The sequence below is a fragment of the Plectrocnemia conspersa genome, unplaced genomic scaffold (assembly GCF_051122295.1).
Source record: "Plectrocnemia conspersa isolate PC_06_02 unplaced genomic scaffold, ASM5112229v1 ptg000012l, whole genome shotgun sequence".
NCBI lineage: Eukaryota > Metazoa > Arthropoda > Insecta > Trichoptera > Polycentropodidae > Plectrocnemia > Plectrocnemia conspersa.
Genome location: NW_028277176.1, coordinates 2740077 through 2758054, shown reverse-complemented (window position 1 = coordinate 2758054; position 17978 = coordinate 2740077). Strand labels below are relative to the sequence as shown.

The following is a 17978-nucleotide window of genomic DNA, read 5'->3' as shown; positions in this document are numbered from 1 at the left end:
TCTGGCAACACTAAGCTTATATAAACTTTCATATCATATTTTAAAACCCAACACTTTTACAGTCTCGGCAGTGTATCATAAAAGTTGTCGGACACTTAAGCCATTGGATTTTTTTAATCTCGTCGACTTTATCTCTTTTAGAGTGTCTCTGAATGGGTAGTAGATAGGGCACGGTTTTATTAAGTAACTAATAAATTAATATATGGATGCGTCAACACTTTTTCGTGTAATTTACTAGCTGTTTATAATATAAACTTATAAATCAATGCGTATGTTTGTAATGTCATATAAAATATATTATTAAAAATAAAATAATACATAAAAATGCGTGTGAAATATATTACTCATTTAATTTAGTTGAAGTAAACTCATTTATACAATATTAATTATGTTTTTTTTAATAAAATTATTATTATTTATATATTGGTTAAATTTTCTAAAATTATTAACGCGAAGTATGCGTTGATGTCCCATCTTTTTTATGTACTGTTATGTTAATTCAGAATGGAGAATTCCATTATTTTTTCAGCTGCCCGCAAAAAGAAAACATCGTTTCGCACAAAATTTAATTTCCATCCGGTAGTCTTAATCTCTTTTGTGAAGTTTTCTTGTTTGTATTACATTTTATCTCGGTTCGTGTTTGCCTAAGGAAAATTTAATTAACTCAAGGTAAACTCAAGGAGGCTCTCGAGAATATTTACGCTGCTGAGAATTGCTTTGAGACTAGTAGGAAACTGTCGTTGAAACACAGGAAGCAGCCATTGAATAAATTTATAGACCATCTATACCTCATGCGGAGATTTTATGGCAACGTTAACGGTCACTTATCGAAATCACACGTTGCATCACAAAACTTTCGATGCATGTTACAAAATGATGCGTCATCAATCATTTCTCGATGATGACCAGTTCTTGCTGTAACATCGCTCAGAGCAAAGCTACCGAAAGGAATTACACAACTAAGGAAATTCTTCCAACTGACCAGTCATCTCTATAACAACTTCCATGTTTTTTTATACAATTTCTTGACCGTTTAAAGAGTCAATCACTGCCTTAAGCTGAATTGTTGAAGCTTGTCAACCTTGATTCGCAACGTCACTTCTTATCACGTATTTTATTCTGATAGCAGTGTGTACCATTGTTCGGTCGGTTTCGGTATTGAATTGCGCTTGCGTGTATATTTTTTCCATTTGTGTTTTTATCGTTTGCGACTCGGTACAACACCTGATGCTCTCAGGTGATTCATCTTGGTGTCGCGAATTTATCATTCTCTATCTTCGTGACGCGAGCACAAGAAATTCTATTATGGCATATAAAATGTACGGTAAACTTGGGCTAGAAAGGTTTCTACAAATGAAAAATGTTTGCGCTTATAAAAATGTTATAAAAAATACACGATAAATTTTGAATGACATATAATAATGTAATACTTTTTCTAAGCATTTTCTAGGAATAAGTTTAATTATGATTTATCATTAAGAATCCAATCCAAATTGGAGGGCTCTTAAAGTTCAGATTAATGCCAGTAGAAGTGTCTTAGAAGACAAAGTATCGAACGGTAAATTCAGACGTCCGTGATGGGAATAATTAATTTTTGTTTGCCTGCATGATAGATTTTGATGTTTACCTCTTTTTAACGGTACGCCCAATTACTGTTGTCCAATATAAAAATGACTAACGACTGTTTTAAGGATAAACTCAAATACACAGTTTATCTATTCTCAAGGCAACAGATATTTAAATCCTTTGTGATTTGTATCTGTACCTTTAGACTTAAGCTGATAAAATATTTCTCATGGTTGTGTTGCTTTTTAACTAACATAATCATATTTTTTTCTTTAGCGTTTAAATCACAAGTTGAACTGACTTTTTTTATGACTGAACAGCATAAATCTGCTCAGTCGCTTCCTTCTTCATGTGCTTGGTCTACAGTACTGACCATCAAAGAAACTGAGCACTCAGATCTTAAATACGGATTTAATAAATTAAAGACAGGGCGTTCTTCTGGACCTGATTTAATTCATGATTTTATTTTGAAGGGTTGCGAAGTCAGTCTCGCTGCTCCTCTAAAATGTATTTATGATCTGATTCTCAAAACATCATCATTTCCTGATCTATGGAAATGCACAAAAGTCACTCCTATTCATAAAAAGGGTGACATATTATATATAAAGAATTATAGACCAGTCGCAGTGTTGCCAGCTCCTGCTAAATTATTTGAAATAATTATTCATAAATATCTCTATAATCACTTTCGGCAAGTTTTGTTAGACCAACAGCACGGGTTTCGTCCTGCCCGTTCCACTGCTACTAACCTTCTGACGTTCACCAAAACGGTGACAACTTCTCCCGATGCGGGAATTCAAGTAGACGTCGTGTATACAGATTTTGAGAAAGCATTTGACAAAATTTGTCATAGGTTATTATTTAATAAATTGTCAAACCTCGGGTGCTCAGATAATTAAACTCGGTTATTCTCGAGTTACTTACGCAATCGTAGACAGTTTGTAACCTATGGTGGACGATTGTCAAAAGAATATTTTACCCCTTCGGGGGTTCCTCAAGGATCCAATCTGGGACCTCTGCTTTTTGTGTTACTTATTAATGGCATAAATACAGCAATTAAAAATTCTAGTTTTCTTCTGTACGCAGATGATTTAAAATTATTTAAATGCATTCGATCTGTTGTGGACTCCTTCTCTCTACAAAGTGATTTAGACTCTCTGTGGAGATGGGCTTCCATTAACCGTCTGCCCTTTAGTGTCGGAAAGTGCCATACTGTGTCATTTTCTCGATCCCGTTCGCCATCAGCTTATTTCTACCATCTCAGTGGTAACATTTTGACTAGAGAAACTTCCACTAAAGATCTCGGAATCACTTTCGAGAGCAAATGGAGGTTCTCTCTACACACACACGACGTCTCTGATAAATCTTCCAAGATGCTCGGCTTTGTTATGTGGAATGCCTTTCACTTTGATGATCCGTCAGTTATTCGCATCCTCTATGACACCTTAGTTCGTAGCATTCTTGAATCGGGATCTATAATTTGGAATCCCCGAATAGCCAAATATTCCCTTTTAGTGGAAAAAAATCAAAAAATGTTTTTAAGATACCATTACAAAAGGACATTTGGTTATTATCCGTACTTATATCCCAGCGCCTTTCTTTTAGGAGCGTTGGGATATGATTCGCTGAGTTCTCGCAGAAAGCTGTATGTCGCTAAGCATTTTTTCAAATTACTAAAAGGTGCTGTCGACAATCCAGCTATTCTCGAGGAATTCCAGTTTTGGGTTCCTGGACATTTTCGAGAATCACGATCGAGACCTCTTTTGATGACCGTTAGGGCTAGGACATCCGCACTTTCCGCCTCGCCTATAGCTGTGGCCATCCGGCTCCTTAATACGCTGGCATTACATATTGACTTATTTAATGTCAGCTACGAGGATCTGATCTAGTTTATATCATTTAATTTTAATATTTTATAATTTTTTGTTATGTTTAAGTATTGTTATATTTATGTAAATATACGTTTTTTTATGTTTTATAAATTTAAAATTTGTTTTCGACCATCGTGGCGCATTGGGGTAACCTGTTAGGCCACGATGGTCTTAAGTTAATCTAAAAAATAAAATAAAATAAATTTATCTTGGCAATTATTAACTTACGAATCCGATATATTCATGTTTGTAAATATAACAAAAGGAGTTTTCTTAAGTTAATCATATATTTATTTGGTATATATTAATTTCAAGTAGCGTCTGGCTAAATATTGAATAGATTATCGAATAGTAACCATGACGCTATTCTCAATAATAATAACATGAATACAATTTAATTTACATATGCAATTTACTCATATAATGCGACACAATGACATCAATATTAGATAACAGTAAAAAATATGTTATCAAAAGGCATACATAAAAACCTATCGACGTGATGAAAGCGACCGCAGATGATGGCTTGCTCTATTTATCGAACACAAAACGAGTATTGTATCTATTTGCATATCGTCGATTTCGAATGGAGAAAAAATACAGATACATAAGAGCAAGTATAGCACATTGTGAACTATTCCTACATCCGATAAAAACTGAAATTATATATGTTAATATAATTTGCACACGCGATACTGGCGTAACGCTGCGAATTTCTTATGTCACGGTGTTGGATTACCAGAGGCGTCTTCTCCTCGACTTTCCTATCTCACGTTACAAATACACATCGAAACAATATCGAAAATTCATAAAGGTGTGTGCTCATATTAATAATGCAATGATTAAAAAGTGTGAGACAAATACGGATATGTGCAATTTATATAATTAAGTCAGTCCATAAATTCGACGCTCTATTGGCATTGCCTGAACTCGAAAGCAAAGCTTCATACGGAAATCAATTGCTAATATATAATAAAATAATTCGAAGTCTAATGTGGAATTTACATTTAGTTTTTTTTTCTTAAATATTTAATAAATTATAAATTAGATGTTTCGTATATTATTGTTAGCTTAAAAGATTTACATATATTATAGACAATTTTTTTGTAAGTTATGTCAAATAAAACATACACAAATAACAGAATCAAGTAAACATATAAACTGAATCGATATCGCAAATAGAAAATAGCACAGAACGAAGCGGAACTATTTCCGCTAAAACTGACATCCGTCTTTCCGAAGCTTTCCTACGAATTGAAAGTCCAAACGTTTTCGCGAATGAGCTCCGAACGAGTTAATAATTTATATAGGACCGCTCCCGTTCAATTTCCTTAATGCTACGGTCGAATTCAGCAAAGCCAAAAAAAATCGTACTATTTTATATAGAAGAAGATCCACTTTCGTGGGATTATAGCTCAGACGCCCACGGAATCACAGCATATATAAAAGCCAAATTTAATTAAAGCGCGGCTTTTGCTCGTAATCGTTGGTGTAATCATTAAGTTAATTAGTGACAACCGGTTGGATATAATTTATCAGTTTAACGCCTCTTTTTCAATGTTGTTATTATCATTTGTATATGTGGCAACCTTGAACTCTCGAGTGTGCAGCTCGATAGTTATTTTAACCGGAGGTGTAACCGAAGCAGTTAAAAGCGCAGTAGTTTGTCATTATCGCGTGTTAAAGCAATTATTGCGTGTCGATTGATTGTTAACGGCGAAATAGTACAGTGGTGCATTTAAAATAAGCTCGTCAATAATATTTGGATTTATTTATTATATTATGTTTAACTCTAAATATCTGATCATAGAAACGTCTCTTTAATTAAATTATTAGTCTAATAATATTGCGTTCAATAAAAAACAGTTTATGAACATTTTTTGGATCGTATCCGATTTATTATGTAATAATAACATTAACACAGTAAGCTTAATGATTTTTTTAAAGATAGTGTTTTTTAATGTAGTTTGTCAAACATTGACATTCTATAGCTGCCATTAAAATTCTTCGGATGCTTTCTCGCCTCTCACATATAAGCATATAACTAAACCCTATTTTCTCCTTGTTTCAGAAAGTAGTGGAGTATGCCGGTCACGGATCATCTCACAATGAAAAGGTAAATGAGTCATTTCGACACTCGCCCGGTCGTTTGTCATCGTCCGTACTACGATTTGAATGTCTTCATTTGGATGCCTTGATGCACTTGAAAAAATTCCAAAGCCTTATTCGAGACACCTCATGATTATTCCACGAGCGTTTTGTGGCCAACAAAGGGCCTCCACCAGCAAATGAGCTTTTGATTTTGGTTAATCAAGAGTCTGTCTCGTTTTTGACCGAACAAAATAAAAACATAAAACACCTTTTTTAACAGACACCGTAAACATTTAAGATAAGGTCTGTGCAGTTTTATTAACGGATCGTAAAAAATATACATCAAGTGAATTTTCACGCATGCATAAATTCAGCGGCAAAAAGTTTAAGGTCAAGCGACACTGCAGTAAAATTTAACTGCGTAATTCTCTTTGATAATGTTTTTTAATAACACATCAAGGTCTAATTAAATTTAGCTTATACTTTCATTACAATAAAAAGGTAATCAATATAAATATGTTACATTGATATATTAAACATCATAATTCGGTTATGTTTGTTTCATATTTATATTTCACTTGTAATCTTGTATTATATTATATTTTTTACTACTCTAGTTGCAAAAAAGGCGATTATACGACGTGGTCTTTGTTAACCACGGTTTTGTCATATCATTGACACAGTTTTTTATCTCAGCATTTTTTCCTATAAAATCTTGCCGACCTTCGTTATGATCTCGGTATGAATTACATTATAACAACATTGTACGAATACTGATCTAATTTAAATAAATTTATTGGCGGTACAAGCTGCGAAAACAATAATTTGAGCTATGACAAATAAATTTGTGTTGACTTTTCTAAAAAAAATAACGAGCACTTGGAATAAGTCTTGAGTTGAAGTTGTTTTTTTTTCTTTGTATTGTTATTGTTTTCTTTTATTCTTCAACCGTTTGATTAATACGAACTGTCAAGATGCGAGACGCATGTGGAATTTTTCTTTCGTCTTTTTTACATCTTCTTGCTTGGCTGTCGCCACTCGAGTGGCATTATTCTAGGCATTAAGGATGATTTATTGAAATTTAATATGCATTACTGTAAAACTCCCTAATGACACCCTCGAACAGATTAACGACATTTTTTCATGGACTTCTGAAACGAGGGCGGCAAAAATCGATATTTAAGTAAAATATAATATTAACATACACAGTATGTAATATAGTAATCCTTTTAAAAACAGTGCTATAAATCTAATATTATCATATTTTCATCAATCAAGCTATTTTTTTCTCAACTATAACCCAATGGTTTTAACTTTATAATAATATAAATTTAAAATAAATTTTATTTGCTAAATCCCCTCTTACAAAAATCTGTAGAAACAGATTTATAGAGCAACTTCACTATGATTCATGAATCGAAAGTTATGAATATAAATCAAATTTGCCATTTTACTCTTTAAACTACGAGCTACAAATTTTACATGTTGCTTATACATATTTAAACCCTTTCTTTATTTAATTAATAGCAGATTTTTGTTAATCAGCTATAGGTCAAATTTAAATCTTCTCAGTTTCTCATAGCGACAACATTATCAAAAAAAAAAATATTTTCTCAACTCTTTTTTTTACATTTATAGAGAAATATAATAACTATTTTTATGCTTCAAATAATTTTGGTTTAAGCCTGTTTATATTTTACTTAAAAGTACTATATATTTATTGTATTATTTCTTTATTTGTTCATTCTATTTATTGTAAAATTATTTTTCCAAACTTACATTTGAAATAGCTTCCTGATTTGATAAATCATTTATTTTCAATCCTTCCTTCACTTAGGATAATTAGTAATAAACATAGCAATTTTATTGCGTTGGCATTTGATCAGAATACAACCTTCTATTAAAAATACTTGCAAGTGACAATTATAAAGACTTCCTTAAAAATTTTCATTATTGATCCAAATTTAAAAAATATTTTTTTTGCTTTATGTCACAAATATATTGATAATAAATTACTTAAAATAGATTAGAAATCAAACATTACTGAAATGTATTTAAAAGAGGTATACATTTTAATACCAGTAATTGATAAAGTGCACAGCTACATAATAATATCTGAAATTTCAACAAGTACAAGGTTTTTGTTGATTTATTATTTTCTAGCGACTGCTTTCTTGTCTATGTATTTTTTAAATAAAGTTACTATTTCAAAACAAAGAAAAACACAGTCAGCTGTAAATCGGTTGATAAAATCGACTACCTGCGTTGTTTAAAATAAACAACATATTTTTAAAGTAGCATAAAAAACATTAACTTACTTAAAATATTATACAAAAGTTGACAATATCAGCTTTATTATAAGAACTCGTTAGTGCACTTATTTTACTTGCATAAATAAATGTTTTAAACATATTTATTTATTTACATATGTCCATTACAGCTTTACTATATATATATATACACAAAAATATCGATTTTTATTTTTTGTAATAGTGACAATAATGGCTAGACCCTAAAACGTCCATCAATTGTGATTACCTAGATGAGAATAAATCAATACTATCTGGTAAAATCGGATAGCTGTGCATATTGTGGAATTGTCAAATTCTTCTGTTTTTGAAAATATGTGGCATACAAAAACAAAGTTCGTCTAGAATATTCATTACCAGCAGCTTAAACAAGAGCTTTACAAAATAAACTAGTTGATGCCACTTGAGTAAATCATATCTCAGCATACGTTGCATGAATTTTGTGGAAAAAAATAATATTTATATTCCCTCTGAGAAATATTCTTTAAACCTTTTTTATTAGAAGTGAGTCGATTGCATTTTAGCTGGCCACACACGCACGGATCTGTCCGAGATGAATGTCCGGCGGACAAATCCGATCGTGTGTGGTGTAAAAAAACACAGATGTGTCTGCCCGCTGTCCGAGTACTAAAAAAGCATGCGCACTAAGTGATTATACAAGGAACAGAGTGACATCACACTTCTCAACATCTTAGAGGCAGAATTGCATATGTTTTCTATGTGTTGATAAAATCTGTAGTCCTTTTCAAATAGGATACCCAAAACATATTTGTGTGATGAATTTCATAATCAAAACTAAGTGGTGTTTTTGCTTTAGGATATTTCATAGAATAATGTTTCTATACTGAATGGTAGTATATTAGCGGATAACCACGCACACAGATTTTTAACATAAAACTAAAGTAATTTACAATATTTAATTGAATCTGTTTTAAATAATACTGTAAGGTCAACAGCAAAAAGTATAACTAGTATAATGGCATTAATATATTATAAAAAATAGGTCGCGACTCTTGCAGACTATTTTTAACATATTGACGATGATTAAAAAATATTATTACAGTCTAAAATATTTAATATTTTTTTTAAAATCAACCTGTATAAAATTTTTATATTCATATGTGATAATATGTAAACTACGAGCACAGCAAAATTCCATGAAAGCAACTCAAAGTCGATTCGATTCAAACGGAAATGGAAATGATCGAATTTTCCAATTATCTATCTACATTCTGCATAATAACTACACGTACCTCCACGCCCATCCTTGCAGTGACTCCCCACCTGAATCTGCACTGGAAGCGTTTCCGACAATGATGCATAACCGTTTTCACTTTACGGACACATATCGCACTCCATATGGCGTTGCCTCCCTAATAGCGTTCATTGTCACACGCCAGTTTTCTATTCAACTCTATAAATGCGCTTCCACGAGAACCAGACAGCTTTCCCATAAAGAGGACTGCTTCAAGCTGAGGCAAAAGTCCATTGACCAGGCAAGACGTCAACTATTGAACGTAGTCTTTATGTATAGTTTACCTCGTGGTGGAATCTAGATCCTCACGATAAATTGCAAAAGTTTTATTAAGAGAGACTGATTTATTTTTGCACTTAGCGAGACTTTTCTCGCATTCAATATAAGGACAACAAATGTAATCAATTTATTTCTCATATGCAAAATTAATATTAAATTATATTCGACTGATTCTTCTTCTTCTCAAACATTATGTCGCCACACCTTTGATATAAATCAAGATCCACATTAAAAAATCGATCATCACAAACCGCATGATCTATGTCGATCATTATCTCGATCACTGTGTTTATCTGTGGGTTTGGCACCGATTTGTTCCATACGGCGCCATTACCGGCCATATAAGCCGCAAGTTAAAAATCTTCCGCGTCGTGTTTTTGTCTTATCTGTGACTTTGAGTGATGTCTGAAATGTTGAACTGCTATATCGGCGAAAAGCGTAGGTTAACGCGAAAATTATCTGTGGGACTGTCACCAAATGACCATAATAACAAACGATGTGTGCGGGCGGATTTTGCAGGGGAAAAAACTATCAATCGGTGGCAATGTACCCTGACTTTGATGAATACGTATTGCGACACGTAACATACAATGTTCTCGGTTTTAGCCGCGATAAATCCGTTGGTTTGTCGTTTGTTCAACCTCATAACGAATCGTTCAACCTTGCCGATGGTGCTTTTATCAGGTGGGACAATGAGCTAGATTTTCCTTTTTATACGTAATTGTTGATTTGAATAATTTGTGGAGAGTATGGAAAAATAAATATTTGTGAAGTCTAGAGCAACAAAAGTTACGTTACACAAAACACAAATAAAATTTAAATGTAAAAACACCCCAAATTTCTCACAATAATCACGCAAATCAAGTTTTATAACCACACATGTATAACTTTATAAATCACACATAAAAACAATACTCTTGGGCTTGCATCAAATAGCATCCTCTCTCATTTTTGGATGATCCCCCACAAAAGCGAAGCTTAACAATAATACAATTAGTCATAAATTGCCACACTGTCACAAATTTCATTTGCCGTCCGGACGGCGGCTGCTGTCACGTACAGTGACATATTTGCGTGTGATCGAAAAATGTGCCAAATAATCGCAATTTTTAAATTGTCATATATTAAAATTAAGATACTGATAATTATAAAAGTTTGTGTGGGCACTCACCAATACAATATCAATGAAAACTTTTCGGTCGTAAATATTCAATTTGCGCAAAATCTTTGTCAGCTTTTGCAAAATGCCATAAAACATAAAAATGATACTTCAGTAAACAAACCCCATATTTGTGACTATCTTAGAATTTGTCGCCATCGATTCTAAATAAGAATTCGTTATGGTGTGACATTTATATAAACCGATGTAGGAAAATATATAAGGATATTCCAAACGATTTTTTTTAACAAAATCAAGTACCACTAATTATTTTTTAACTATTTAATTTTACATGAAAAAAAATATAATAACGATATCTGTTAGAAGAATATACTATCAAAAATATAATTTATCCCTTTTGTTGCCATAAAATATTCAATGATGTTAGTAAAAGTCTGTTGAAGTCCCCGATAAGCATGTGGTATTATAACTTGACCCCGTGACCACGATGTAGCGTTCGTCGTGCATGTTGACCATAGGACGCCCACGCGCATACTGAAATTGAAGCGAGTTACTCGTTCTATCTCAGTTTGCGAAAAACCATATCATAATCTCTCTCACTCTCGTCACACGCAAGAGAGCAAAAGGGAAAGTATCTCACCGCTCGCGCTCAAAAGAGCAGCTCCAACTTCGGATCCTTTGACTTTGGTCCGTTTGCCGACAATGTTCGGAAGTGCTCGAAGCTGGCCAAGTCGACTGAATTACTCTCACTTTACCTCCCGTTCTCGGTAACCTCAGACCTTAGATTTTAGAGTGGGCAGAACCAAACTCGACCGAAGTAACCCACTATATTCTCCGTCCTTGGCCAACCTTGGCCAACTTTTAGAGAGTGTAGTGCAGGCATTAGAACGGCGAAAAAGGGATACGCCTTTAGAATGTAACGTTCGCTTGATGGGCATTATCCAAGTTCGTATTGCTTTGCAACGGGAATCTTGAGGGTCAGGTGCTTTATTATATCTGACCGCTTCGCAGCAAAGAAATATTCTCTCAATGACGGAGAATATTTACTGTAAGAACAAATCTCGTGTTATTTATGCGATTTTTTCTGGTCATAACGAGGGCTTATGTGTAGTCCATCCTTTACGCTTTTGTCTTGATGTATGATCATTTTGATCACAGCAAATTAACGCAAGTTTTAATATGATACAAAGAGCCTTTCAAATATATATGCTTAAACTAAATAAAAGTTTATTAATTATGTTAGATAATAATATAAAAATATATTAATAATTGAAAATATAAAATATTTAGGAGTAATTGATTGTACCTAATTACATAATTAGAAAAAAATTGGAAAAATATGTATATTAACTATAAATACAAAACAAATAATCTATAATATCATTATATTGCCCCACCTTAATTATGGTGCAAAAATGTTATATTTATTTATTTTTATTAAATCTACCATTATAGCCTGACAGGCGTAGTCCCAATGCGTTACAATGGGAAACTCTGTACCAACTGAGAAAATAAATCAGACAATGAATACCTACAATATTAACCACTTTTTTTTCGAAAAATTCTACAAAATACTTAAGTGACTTCTCTTCAGATATAAAAAATCACTTCAGTCCATCAAACATTTTTATTGCTAGATATAATGACAACTAACGGCTCTTTAAATGCGACAATATTTAATTATATTCAATATCAATAAAAGAACAGAATTCTTTCAAACGTTCTGTTCTTACTGTATATACTGAAGAGTATGAAAATACTTTAATCACTAAAACAATCTTCCGGCAGTACATTGTGCTGAATTGCGTTTTTTACTGACAAATACTTGAATACGGGACATTTAACTGTCTTGACGACCTGTATTATAAAAATTGTCATAAATCTCTTGAAGCAAAATGTGCGAACAGGTGACATAATGTGTCTTAATATGTCCCACGCGAAAAAGTGGACACTGCAATTTTATATGTTAATCCAAACCCTTCTACGACGTATTGATTATATTTTTTCATCAAAAAAATATATAACGCGTCAAGGTTAACACAACAACAATATTATTACTATTGTAACACTTTGACCTACGCCATTTGTTCAAAATTATTATAACTAATATTTTTATTACACCAATAAATCGAATATCTGTTATAAATACTTAAATATTTTTTAACGATCGTAATATAATTTGTATTCATATATTTTTACACACCATTTAAGCTTTAACTATAACACATTGTGGTTGTTTGCTTTTGTAATTTAACTCAAGTGCTGTGAGATGCATTTTACTGCAAGAACAGTTTCAAACTCCTTCATCCAGAAAATAAGCTCTAGAAACAGTAAAGCATATATTGTACTATATGTAGTCAATCTAACGTGGGTTTTTACATTATTATTATATTTTTAACGAAGCGTGGGCGCACTTTAATATTGAAATTATTAGAAATCGTAAAAAATAACTATAAATAATCAGAAATGTATTGTCAAATTAGAATAATTCACATAAAAATTAATAAATATTCATTACTAGTGCGGCCCCCGCGGATCGTATTAGACATGATTTGTCACATTATGTTGACACGACATGTCATATCGATTTATTAATGATAGTTTAGATAAGATAAGATCGAATGTTTACCAATATTTTTTGTCCTTATACGTATGTGCATAATGCGATGTTTTTCCCACGTGTGCGCGCTTGGTAATTTTATGGCAAAGCTGCTATGCAATTAACGAAGATATATGGAAGCACACATGGAAGCTGGCCACACTGTGAAGCCTGTATTGCCATGTAAAAAGTTACGGCCTGACATACGTGCGGATATTTTTAATTTTAGCGATCGACGTCTGAAAGTGCAAGTGGTGAAGCAAGAAAATATATGTACATATTGCAGGTTTTCTGAGATTATTTATTATTTATTTTATTAATTTATTTAGCTTAATAGCTAATCTTTACATCTAACAAATTTAGTAAACATATATAAAAATATATAAAAAATACATAACAGAAAGAAAAAATGAAAATATACAATAATAAAGTCTTAATATTATAATTTATTTCTATATGTACGAAGGTGTTTTTTTATTCCATTTATGAAACCCGTTATATTTTTGCTGTTTCGGATTTCTCTTGGAAGACTATTATATAAATCAAAACCTCCGTACATAATTCCCCTAGCCGTACTCGTTTTCTTATACTTAATTTTCTTTAAATTTTCTCTATTTCTAGTATTATATTTATGTACATCTTTATTTCTTATTAAATACTTATTAAAATATTTTGCTAATATATTATTTTCTAACTTATATATAAATACTAAAACATTCATACTCAATATTTCTTGAACATTCAACCATTCTAATCTATCAATCATACTTTTACAATTAGTTAATCTATTTTTATTTAAAATTACTCTCATTGCCCTATTTTGTAATTTTTGCAACATTTGTTTATCTAATTTATTTAACATATTTAATAGTGTTGCACAATAATTAAAATGGGGCAATATTATACTATTATAAATTATTTTTTTTGTATTTATACTTAATATATTTCTTAATCTAGATAATAAACCTATTTTTCTACTAATTTTTTTTAATATGTAATTACAATGTTCTTTAAAATTTAATTTTGTATCAACAATTACTCCTAAATATTTTATATTATCCACTATTTCTATACTAGAGTTATTTATTACTATTTTGGTACTATTATCTAACACATTTTTATAATTAATAAACATACATTTAGTTTTATTCTCATTTAATTTAAGTACATTATTCTTTAACCATATTTCTAATATACTTAATTCATTATTTAAATTATTTACAATTTCTTTAATGTTATCACCTATGCAATACATTAATGTGTCATCCGCAAATAGATGAATTTTACATTTTTTCACGTTATTAACTATATCATTAATATACAAAACAAATAACAATGGTCCCAATTTAGACCCTTGTGGTACTCCATAAGACACTAATTTCTCTTCAGAATATACATTATTTATTTTAACTTTTTGTTTTCTTTTATATAAGTAATTATTAAACCATCTTAAAACTATATCACTTATACCTATACTCTCCAATTTCTTTAACATTATTTTTCTGTCTATTGTTTCGAAGGCTCTCTTGAAATCCAAGAAAACTGCTCCAATAATTTTGTTTGTATCCTTAGCCAACAGCCAATCATTTATCACTACTTGTAATGCAGTTTCAGTGGAATGCTTTTCTCTGAATCCCGATTGTTGTTCACATATTATGTTTTGAGAAGTAATAAATTCCTTTAATTGTTTGATTACTACTTCTTCTATTATTTTTTCTATACACGGTAGCATGTTGATTGGTCTCATTTCTTCAACTTTTTTACTATTTTTTATTTTAGGTATAGGTACAATAGTAGCAATCTTTAAATTTTCAGGCATTTCTCCTAAGGAGAGTGCTTTATTTATTAAATAATTTAATTTAGTTCCTATTATTTCCCATGTTTCTTTAATTATATTTATATCTAGTTCATCAGTACTAGTTCCTTTTTTAAATTTACATATTATGTTATGAATTTCATCTAATGACTTAAATGAGATCAACTTAAAGATAATTCCAATAAATACCTACCAGAGTTATGCAATAGATAAACATTATTCTTTCTATGTTTTAATCCTTTAACTACATTCAATATTTTGAGATTTATTTTTCGAAATATCCTATTTTGATTGCCAGATTTGGTTCAGCCAGGCCGTTATCTAGAGTTGCTAGGAGATACTTTTATTTTAGTAACAAATCAGAGGCATATTGTACTTATGATTTTTTTATAGTAAAATAAGTAAAATGTTGCTGATACGTAAATAAAAATATTAATTTTGTTCCTCTACTAATTGTTGATTTTAGTGACATACTTATTTGTAAAAAAATATTTTTAGGTATAGTATATTATTAAAATATAATAGAATATTATATTACACATATTATATACAATATTTAAGATTTTTCTTATTAAATTGTATCTGTACGTATAGTATGAATATTTTAATAGCATATATATCGCAATAATAAATCTATTTACTTACCTAATAAATTTATCAATCTGTTATAAATACTGTTAACAATAGTTGCAGCTGCTTTGGATTTCTACTGTCTGATTTTAAAATAATGCGATTCGAATCTCTCGAGCATTATCTTTTGCCATGATACAATATCGTTCATATAATATAATACATATTCTGAATCAAAGTTAGCTTTCGAATTCGATTCGAATTATATGATTATATTTGGTCTGGCGTATAATTTGCTAGTAATAATGTTTGGTTAAAGTTCCGTCCTCCGATGTTACGGACTACTGACTTGCGAAATTAGATACGCCGAATCGTCCCATAAGAATTACGATCAAATTATATAGTATACATAACATGAATAACACAAAATCGCGCTCTACAAATCGAAATTTTAAAATGTTTTAAATGCTTATTAACATAACAAGTGTTCTGTGAATAATTTGACTTTAACTGTGCTGCGACCTGAAAAAAGTCTATTCATGATAAATAAGAGCCTTTCAACTTTAAGTTATATAATTATTTTTGCTCTTCGCGAGATTTCGTTTAGAGTTGAAAAGTCAAATGTTACGAAAAATATTTTACTGATTTGAATGAAATCATGTATATGATTATACGTATACTAAATTATGGAGATTTTTTGCTCTACGGAGCGGCAGTACCTTTTATTGAAGATCTTCTTTGGCGAGCCGTGCGTGCTTTCAGGCTGTTTTTATTTACTTTTTATTTATTTTTATTTCGCATAACTCTTGTTCAAGTTCGCCATCGTTGCTTGGCGTATAACTCGCAAAACCTGTTGCTCAAGGTTCCAGGCATGCGGCCTTGACAGGCCTCCTTGAGGAAATGGCGAAAATATTTCAGGAATGCTCCTAGGAATAATGGGGAGAAAAGATTTACACAAAGCTACCGTAAAGGCTAGAGCCAGTTACAATTACGCAAAGAGCGCATTCCAACGTGAATAACATTTTTATAGCTTTATATATACATATATATATACAAGATAAACTTATTAAATATAATATATGGAAAATATGAGATAAAAGACAATGATATTTACCTGTAAATCAACAGTGTCGATCTCAGATATGGCAAAGTTGAGCTGGAAAACAAATTTTAGCAGTCAAAAATAATACTAAAAGACCAAAAAACATCAAACGAAATTGCATTTGAAATACCATGTTTATCAATTATTGTACACAATATTTATTAAGAAGAGTGGTAGCAAAATTATTTAAAATATTTCTATCAATCTTATGACTGCAGTATATGGTTTAGAAATAGCTAGAATTTAAATATTTATTAATATACATATGACGAATTATGAAGCATTAAAGACGAAATAGCGTAGTCCGCAACGTATCAGATTAGTAACTCTGAGGTTGCGGGTTCGAGCCCCGGCAGCGGCACTCGAATTTTTATTTATAAAATAAATGCCCCAGCTGCAGTGATATCTATTATAAATTATAATACACATACTAATTTATAATTATTAATACAGATGTCACCGCTTCCCAGACTTACAGTCTGGTATTAAATACTTATACTTGTATAGGTATTCATTATATCTGATTGACTTACTCAGTCGGTACAGATTTACCCCGTTATAACGCATTGGGCTTACGCCTGTCAGGTTACAACGTAAGAAAAATAGAGTAATGAATTGCGAGTACCTTACAATCGTCGCTCTGATAAGTATTTCATTCCTTCAGGAGTACCACATGGATCCAATTTGGGTCCTCTGCTTTTTTTATTTTTGGCATACATGTATTTAGGGAAAAACGATATTCAAAACTTAGTAAAAGAACATAATTTGTAACTGACCACAGAAGAACTAATAAATTTACATGAGGCTAGAGGAGAAAGAAACAAAAAAATTATATCGATACCAAATATTTTATATAACCTTGGTTTAACATTTAATATTCGTTATCGTTGTATTATATTGAATCTTAATTTAGATTTACTTGTTTCCCGCAGACGTTAATTGAGTATATAAATGGACCAATCATCTAAATTTAAATATTAATCGACCTTATACATCGTCTATTCTTATTTATAGACAGGTATATTTAAACGTATATTAATCAACTGAGCTGCAATGATAATTATTGTAGATTTCTTTTAGTTCTATTCTAAGAAAAACTCTAAAAGTATTAATTAAGAATTCCGCTCGCGTGATTTTTTTTCACAAATTATATTTACTGTTATTCAAGAAGCCGTATGTATATTTTTTCTTTAAAGTAATTTATACCGTTTTAACAAATCTATAAACGCTACACACACGCCACTGCCAGAAGAGCCATATAACTATCCAGTTATTATTTTGAACCTCGAACCGGTTCAAAAGTCGAAGTGCAGCATGATCCAGCGGGCAAAAAGCAATTAGCAAAAATACTGGTTCTACCATACAGATTCTTTTTAAGTTGCTCAATCGGTTCAAGTTCA

At 31.2% G+C, this 17978-nt stretch overlaps 1 protein-coding gene across 2 annotated transcripts in view; it reads left to right on the top strand.

Moving 5' to 3' along the window:
* Window positions 1-17978, top strand: part of LOC148227968 (uncharacterized) — a 79562-nt gene that overhangs the window by 38762 nt on the left and 22822 nt on the right. Inside the window, exon 2 of one of the 2 annotated variants that reach the window (XM_088199674.1) lies at window positions 5509-5553. The exons of the other annotated variant lie outside the window; for it this stretch is intronic. The gene's annotated coding sequence lies outside the window, so the exon portion shown is untranslated. The remainder of the gene's footprint in view (window positions 1-5508; window positions 5554-17978) is intronic. 2 annotated transcript variants of the gene reach the window in all.